Genomic DNA, 7,910 nt, shown 5'->3' on the forward strand with positions numbered 1-7,910 from the left:
ACAGCACTGGCTCAATGGCCTCAAAACAGATGAGCACCAACCGCTATAGTCAGCAATTACGAGCCAAGTAAAATCTGCAGGAACTCCTATATGCTTACTTATTTCACAAGAGTGATACCATTCTTGCAAGTCTGAGAATCATTTCTATATACCATTGCACATTTTGTTCTGTACTCAGAATAACCAACACTGGCTGTTCAACTGGTATTTTTCATGTCCAGAACATGGGTGTGAAACGAAACTCTTAAGCCATTTCAAACATTGTTCTTACACAGCAGAGTCAGCTTGACTATTGGTATGGTCAAATTTCAAAGGTTGTGAGTTCAAACCAAAATAACATTCCTCTTGTCTGTGCATTTTGAAGGAATTCCAGTTCAATCCAAATGAATAGCTGTCTTATTTCCATGCAGCACATGGAGGCACATAATATCTATCTATCTATCTATCTATCTATCTATCTATCTATCTATCTATCTATCTATCTATCTATCTATCTATCTATCTTTATTGATTGATTGATTGATTGATTGATTGATTGATTGTTAGAGTTGAAAGGAACTATGAAGACCATCGAGTCCAACCCCCTGCCCAAGCAGGAACCCTATAGTACACCAGTCAAGTGGCAGTTCAATCTTCTCTTAAAAATGTCCAGAGTGCTGGAGTTCACAACGTCCGCTGGTAGGTTGTTCCATTGGTTGATCGCTCTGACCGTCAGGAAGTTCCTCCTTATCTCCATGTTGAATCTCTCCTTGGTCAGCTTCCAGCCGTTGTTCCTCGTCCGGCCCTCTGGTGCCCTGAAGAATAAAGTGATCCCCTCCTCTCTGTGACATCCCCTCGTATACTTGTAGACTGCTATCATGTCCGCCCTCCTTTTCTCTAGGCTATCCATGCCCAGTTCCCTCAGTCTCTCTTCGTAAGTCTTGGTTTCCAATCCCTTAATCATCTTGGTTGCTCTTTTTTGCACCTTCTCCAGAGTTTCAATGTCTCTTTTGAAGTGTGGTGACCAAAACTGAATACAGTACTCCAGGTGTGGTCAGACCAGGGCGTAATAGAGTGGTATATATAATACATATACTGAAGGATGCATGTTAAAGGAGACTTTTGTGGTATGCATCCCACTGGCAGCCTTAGCATGTACACAGCTTTCTGTTCAAGAGATAGGTAACATCACCAAATTAGATGTAAGAGGGGATGACTTCTGCGATGTTGCTTCATATATGCACTATTTCACCACAGATACTGAAATGACCGAGAAAAACGGTTTCCAAATAAACTCTCTTTATTTCTCTACAGGCTCTGAGCGAGCGGAAAACACTTTCACTCTATACGCGAGTTACAGAAGAAGCGCGTAAGACCAGAAGCTCGGCTATTTAAAGACTTTCCCTCAGCAACAGCCGGCGGCTGACAGCTCTTCCATTTTGGCGCCCTCTAGAGCAGCCAATAGGAAGCAGGTAAACAATGCTTATGGTTTCTTTCAATTCTGCTTAACAACTCTTGTTTAACTAGTTAACCCAGATACAGAACATTATAGAACATTACAGAATTTACAGGATTTAACACCCCTCCCCCTTCTGGATGATTTTACAGATTTTTATTCGGTCAAGTAAGTAACAAAGTCTTCTAAGTGAGGGGGTCTTCGCGAAGTCCGATCTGACCGTCGAGGGTCGCCCATAACTTGTGTGTCCACCGATGAAGATGGTTCCTCTCGTCCTGCAGACGCGTTGCTCCCCTGACCAGGAGATGGCAGAGCTGAGGCAGCGCTGGAGTGGCTATTTCCCCCAGGTAAGTCCCAATCAATTGGTTCCGGGTTCCTGTTTGTCCTTGCGAAATTCCCTGTGGGGAGGGGAGGAGTGTTATCTTTATGTCCTTCACTCTCGATTTTCTCCACTCTCCCCCTAATGTGGTCAATGTGCCTTTTCCAGAGGCGGCCATCTAGTAATTTCACCATATATGTTTTGGGACCTGTTTGGTCTTGCACAATGCCACTTTCCCAATGCTTCCCTGTATCAAAATTTTTAACATATACCTTTTGTCCCACGGCCACTGCACGTTCAGGTATTAGTGTATTGTCCGGTTTTAATTTGATATAGGAGGGGTGCAGCCTATCCAGGATTGATCTTAACCTTCTCCCCATTAGCAACTCAGCAGGGCTTTTCCCAGTGGTCATACTAGGTGTTATGTGTTGGGTCAGCAAAAACGTGTCTAATCTCTCCTGGATGTCACCTGGGGCTGACCTCTTAATGGCCTCTTTGGCCACTCTAACATAACGTTCTGCTGCTCCATTAGACCACGCTGCGTGGGGCGAGGTAAGGGCATGCCGGACCCCCAGACCAGCTAGGAACACCTCAAATTGTTTAGATGTAAATTGGGGCCCGTTGTCCGAGACTAATATGTCCGGGCACCCATGTGTTGTAAATAACTTCCTTAATACATGTATTACTGCTGATGATGTGGTAGATGTTAATGGCACTATTTCCAGCCACCTTGAATACGCATCAATCAGGATTAAAAACATATGATTCCCCACTGGTCCAGCCAGATCAATGTGCACCCTAGACCATGGCCCTTGGGGACTGTCCCACTGTGCAGGGGTGGTTTTTGGCGGGTCTGGCCGCGTTTCTTGGCACTGGCCACATGTTGCCACCCAGTTCTCAATTTCTTTATCCAAGCCGGGCCACCACAAATACCCCCTTGCCAATGCCTTCATCCTCACCACCCCTGGGTGTCCTTCATGTAGCATTTTCATAACCCTCGGTCTCAGGGCAGTAGGGATAACCACTCTTTCCCCCCAGAGAATGCAATCATGCATAACTGATAGTTCTAGCCTCTTGGTTTTAAATTCACCTATTAAGGGATCGTCCCCATTTGCTGGCCAGCCTTTCAAAATGTAATTCAAAATCCTGCTTAAAGTCTTATCTTGCCTGGTTTCCAATGCCACCTGCCTGGCAGTGACCACAGGAGACTTATCTAATTCGATAAGGAGTACCTCTGCAGCGGGCGCTGGGTCTTCTACTCTCTGTCCCAACGGGCAGCGACTGAGGCCGTCTGCGTGATTAATAGCAGAGCCCCCTTTATGAATGAGTTGGTAGTCATATGCGGCTAGGAAAATAGCCCATCTGGACATACGGGGAGACATGAAGGGAGGAGTTGGCCGTCCGGTGGCTAGCAGACCCAAGAGAGGCTTGTGGTCTGTTACTAACTGAAAAGGTCTCCCAAGCAGATAATGATGAAATTTTTTCACCCCGGCTACCAGCGCCAGAGCTTCCTTGTCAATATGCGCGTAATTGCGCTCAGCCCCAGATAGCGTTCTAGAAAAATAGGCAATTGGAGCCTCCTGCCCGTTTGGAAAAATATGGGCCAACACACCGCCCACACCGTACGGAGAAGCGTCGCAGGTGAGCCTCACAGGGAGGGTTGAGCTATATTGTACTACTAAGCTATGGGACGACAAAAGATCCTTCACCCTGCAAAACGCCCGTTGTTCCGTCTCACCCCAATGCCAGTCTGTCCCTTTATGGAGGAGTTTATGTAGGGGTTCAGCTGCTGAGGCTTTCTGTCGCAGAAACACAGCATAAAAATTTAAGAGCCCTAAAAAGGCTTGCAGTTCTGCTTTACAAGTTGGGGCAGGGGCGTCTTTAATTGCTCTAACTTTTTCCTCCGTGGGGTGAATGCCCTCAGCATCAATACGAAATCCCAAAAATTCGACTGAAGGGGTCCCCCACACACATTTTTCTGGTTTCAAACGTAGACCCTTATCTCTCAATCTAGTGAGTACCTGTCGAATTCGACTGTGCAGCTGGGCAGGGTTGTCCCCACAAATTAAAATGTCATCGAAATACGGGACCACCCCAGCAAGGCCCCCCAATAAGCGCTCCATTAACCGCTGGAATATACCAGGAGCAACACTCACTCCAAATTGCAGGCGCGTACACTTAAAAGCACCCCTGTGCGTTACAATAGTCTGTGACAGGGCAGTGGCTTCGTCCACTGTTAATTGCTGGTAAGCCTGTGCAAGGTCCAGCCTCGCGAAGATTTTCCCAGACCCCAAGGTGTGTAACAGCTGTTGCACCACTGGAATAGGATAGGAGTTGTGCTGTAGCGCCTTATTAATAGTGGATTTGTAATCCGCACAAACTCGTAGAGAGCCATCTGGCTTCAGTGGGGTTACAATAGGTGTTTCCCAGGGTGCATGTTCCACTGGAACTAATATACCTTGTGCTTGAAGTTTTGTTAATTGTTCATCTAGCTTAGTTAGCAAGGGTAAAGGTACCCTGCGAGGTTTTAATCGAACGGGAGGAACAGAAGGGTCTAAAGAAAAAGAAATAGGAGGTCCTTTAAAGGTACCCAGACCAGCCCGGAAAACCTCAGGAAATTCAGTGACAAAATCAGGGGCAGTAGAAAATGTCAATTTGTTAAGACCTGTTACCGCTAATCCCAAAGGTGCCATCCAGTCCAACCCTAGAAGGGAATGATTAGCCCCGTCTACAACTAACAGAGGGAGAACATGGTTCACATTTCTAAAGGTGATAGGAACCCTAGTTTTACCCAAAATCCTAATTGGGTGACCCTGGAAATCATTGATAGCAATGTCCAAAGGTTGCAAACTGTCCCGTGCCAAACTTGGTATATACAAATGTAATTTATGCCAAGGCATCAGTGTATATTTCGAGCCTGTGTCCAATTCCATATGGCACGGCTGATGGTTTAAAAGGATGGGGACAACAATTTTATTAGGGGCAGGAGGGTAAACTGTAGAACCACTGAAAAAGCGGTTACCTCTGGCATTCCAAGGCCGGCGAAAACCCCGTCCTTGTGGCCGGAAAGGACGGTAGGCTCAGGGAGCAGGAAAGGAAGGCTGTTGACCTTGTGGAGAAGAGTTGTCATCTGGCAAGGCAGCACGGCAAGCGGCGGCGATGTGGCCTCTCTTCTCGCATCTGTAGCAGAAGGCGTCCTTAAAGGGGCAGCGCGACCGTTGATGTTGCCCTCTGCATCCGGCGCAGGCAGGAAAAGTTGGCCTGGGTTGTCGTTCTGGTGGTCCTCGAAGGTAGCAGCAGTGGTCATTGTAGTCTTCATAGTCGGCGAGCTGAACTTCAGGCAGGCGGCGAGCCGAGGGACGCTGAGAGTCTGTGATTTTAAATACAGTTTGCAGCTTGTCATTGGACTTTAAATCAGCTGCCGCAGCCTCAGCAACCTCAGCTGTCTGAGCAGCTTTAATCACGTCTTGCAATGTGGAGCTCTCAGTTGCCAATAACTTGTTCCTTATGGTAACGTTTCGCATCCCAAAAATGAGGGCGTCCGTCAATCTGGCTTCCGGATTGTCAAATTGACATTTCGCTAGGATAGTTCGGAGTCTGGTCGCGAACTGGTTAATAGATTCCCCATCCGATTGGGACATACGGGAAAATTGATGCCTATAAACTATGGGCGGCTTAGTTGGTTTAAAATGGGCAGCCAACTTTTCTTGTAAAGTAGCCCACGGTACAGCATTAGGTGGTTCGGGATCAGTTAAAGTCCCAGCCAATTCAAAAATATGCGTGCCGCAGTAATTCAAAAATAGAGCGCGTTTCCTGCTGTCCTCAGCCGTATGTAGGCTGGCAGCTTCCAGGAAAATCTCAAATTTAGCCATATAGGCTGCCCAAGTTGACCGTTCCGGGTCAAACAACTCGGGAGGCTGAATCAGCGAAGGGGTCGACATATTGATTTTTTCCTAAAAAAAAAATCACCGCTAAGACCCTCGTCGCCAATGAAATGACCGAGAAAAACGGTTTCCAAATAAACTCTCTTTATTTCTCTACAGGCTCTGAGCGAGCGGAAAACACTTTCACTCTATACGCGAGTTACAGAAGAAGCGCGTAAGACCAGAAGCTCGGCTATTTAAAGACTTTCCCTCAGCAACAGCCGGCGGCTGACAGCTCTTCCATTTTGGCGCCCTCTAGAGCAGCCAATAGGAAGCAGGTAAACAATGCTTATGGTTTCTTTCAATTCTGCTTAACAACTCTTGTTTAACTAGTTAACCCAGATACAGAACATTATAGAACATTACAGAATTTACAGGATTTAACAGATACAATGTGTAATATTCCTTATAACTGAATACAGCAATTATTTGCATGAAATCCTTGGACTCATGCCACCTATTCTTCGGGAAAAGATTATTTCCGTAGTTTCAGTTATAGTTGAAAAGTATTTAACACATAACTGATAGCCTGTATATATGTGCCAGACTTCCTTTCTCTCTCCCCATTTACTCCTTCTGCCAGTATCCCTGTTTTAAATGGGGTGCTGGTGGCATTGACATGACCCCTGCTGTTCTTGGATATAGATTCTCTTTTGGTCCTTACTATCAGTCATACTGTCTGTAGCTGATGGGAGCTGGAAGACCTACACACTTTGGAAAGCCACCAGTTCCCTATGGCTATTTTAAACTGTTTATGCATTATTAAACAATTATGCATGGGTTCTCTCCAACTCAAGTCAGAATCTCTTCTTCCAGCTCAGCTGTATTGAAAACACATTTGCCAGCATTGTTTTCCCCTACAGGTACAGTAGTCCTCAATGATCACAATTAGGACCAGATTCCCTAGGTGGTTGCATGCAAGATGGCTGTTAAGCCTGATTTTACTATATTTTTGTACCTCTTTTCCCCAAACATCAACAAACTCTGTGTACTGTTTTTTTAAAGAAGGGAGATGATTCAGATGGTTGCTTCAGCAAGAGATAGGTTTCCATTAACATTTTGAGATGAAAAAGAAATGGTCTATTTCTTCTGGAAGACATCTGGGTCATGAATTTGCAACCCAACAAAATAGGGACATGTAAGGAAATTATAACAGAATGACAGAATTGGAAAGGACCTTAAAGTTCTTCTACAGGTGAAACTTGAAAAATTAGACTATTGTGCAAAAGTTCATATATTTCAGTAATGCAACTTAAAAGGTGAAATGTAATATATGAGAGACATTCATTATATGCAAGGCAAGATAGTTCAAGCTGTGATTTGTCATAATTGTGATGATTATGGGGTACAGCTCATGAAAACTCCAAATCTACAATCTTAGAAAATTAGAATATTACATGCAATCAATAAAATAAGGATTGTACATAGAACAATATCGGACCGCTGAAAGGTATAAACATGCATGAAGTGCATTCTTGAAGAGCTCCGAAATCTCCTGGTAGATGGCTCTGTTGACCCTGGATTTAATGAAGAACAGTGGGCCAACACCAGCAGATGACATGGCTCCCCAAATCAACACAGACTGTGGAAACTTTTGCATCTCATTTGGAAACCAGGGACCCAGAGCATGGAAGAAGAATGGAGAGGCATACACTGAAATTTAGTATGAAGTTTCCGCAGTCTGTGTTGATTTGGAGAGCTATGCAGGGGTGGGCTCCAGCCGAAACGCTAAATTGGGCTCGCTGCGGCGGCTCGTGAGTGCTTGCAGGGCCAGCGCAATTTTGCTTCTGCACCTGTGGAGATAACAAAATCATGCACGGAGCTACAGGTGTGCCCATGTTTCGGCATGCTCGGAAGCAAAATATATTTTGTTGTGGGAAAAGAAGTGAAATATTCCTGGACACTCTCAATTGTATTAATATGCAATGCGGGTTCCATAGAGGAGAGCTGTATGCTAGAATTGGTCTAATGAGCCGGGGTGGTGCAGCAGGTAGAGTGCTGTACTGCAAGCCACTGACTCTGACTGTAGAACTGTAGGTGAGCGGTTCAAATCTCATCACCGGCTCAAGGTTGACTCACCCTTCCATCCTTACGAGATGGATAAAATGAGGACCCGGATTGTGGGGGCAATAGGCTGGCTCTGTTAAACAGTGCTATTGCTAACATGTTGTGAGCCGCCCTGAGTCTGAGGAGAAGGGCGGCATAAAAAAAAATTAAATAAATAAATAAATAC

The 7,910-nt window shown here is 45.4% G+C and overlaps 1 long non-coding RNA gene across 1 annotated transcript; it reads left to right on the forward strand.

Moving 5' to 3' along the window:
• The first annotated feature begins 1,273 nt into the window (after positions 1 to 1,273).
• LOC139157730 (uncharacterized) lies at positions 1,274 to 5,956 on the forward strand. The gene is made up of 3 exons (XR_011557544.1): positions 1,274 to 1,451; positions 1,588 to 1,782; positions 5,798 to 5,956. It is a non-coding gene; the product is annotated as an uncharacterized lncRNA (long non-coding RNA).
• The last annotated feature ends 1,954 nt before the right edge of the window (positions 5,957 to 7,910 follow it).

This window comes from Erythrolamprus reginae, chromosome 1 (assembly GCF_031021105.1).
Source record: "Erythrolamprus reginae isolate rEryReg1 chromosome 1, rEryReg1.hap1, whole genome shotgun sequence".
Taxonomy (NCBI): domain Eukaryota; kingdom Metazoa; phylum Chordata; class Lepidosauria; order Squamata; family Dipsadidae; genus Erythrolamprus; species Erythrolamprus reginae.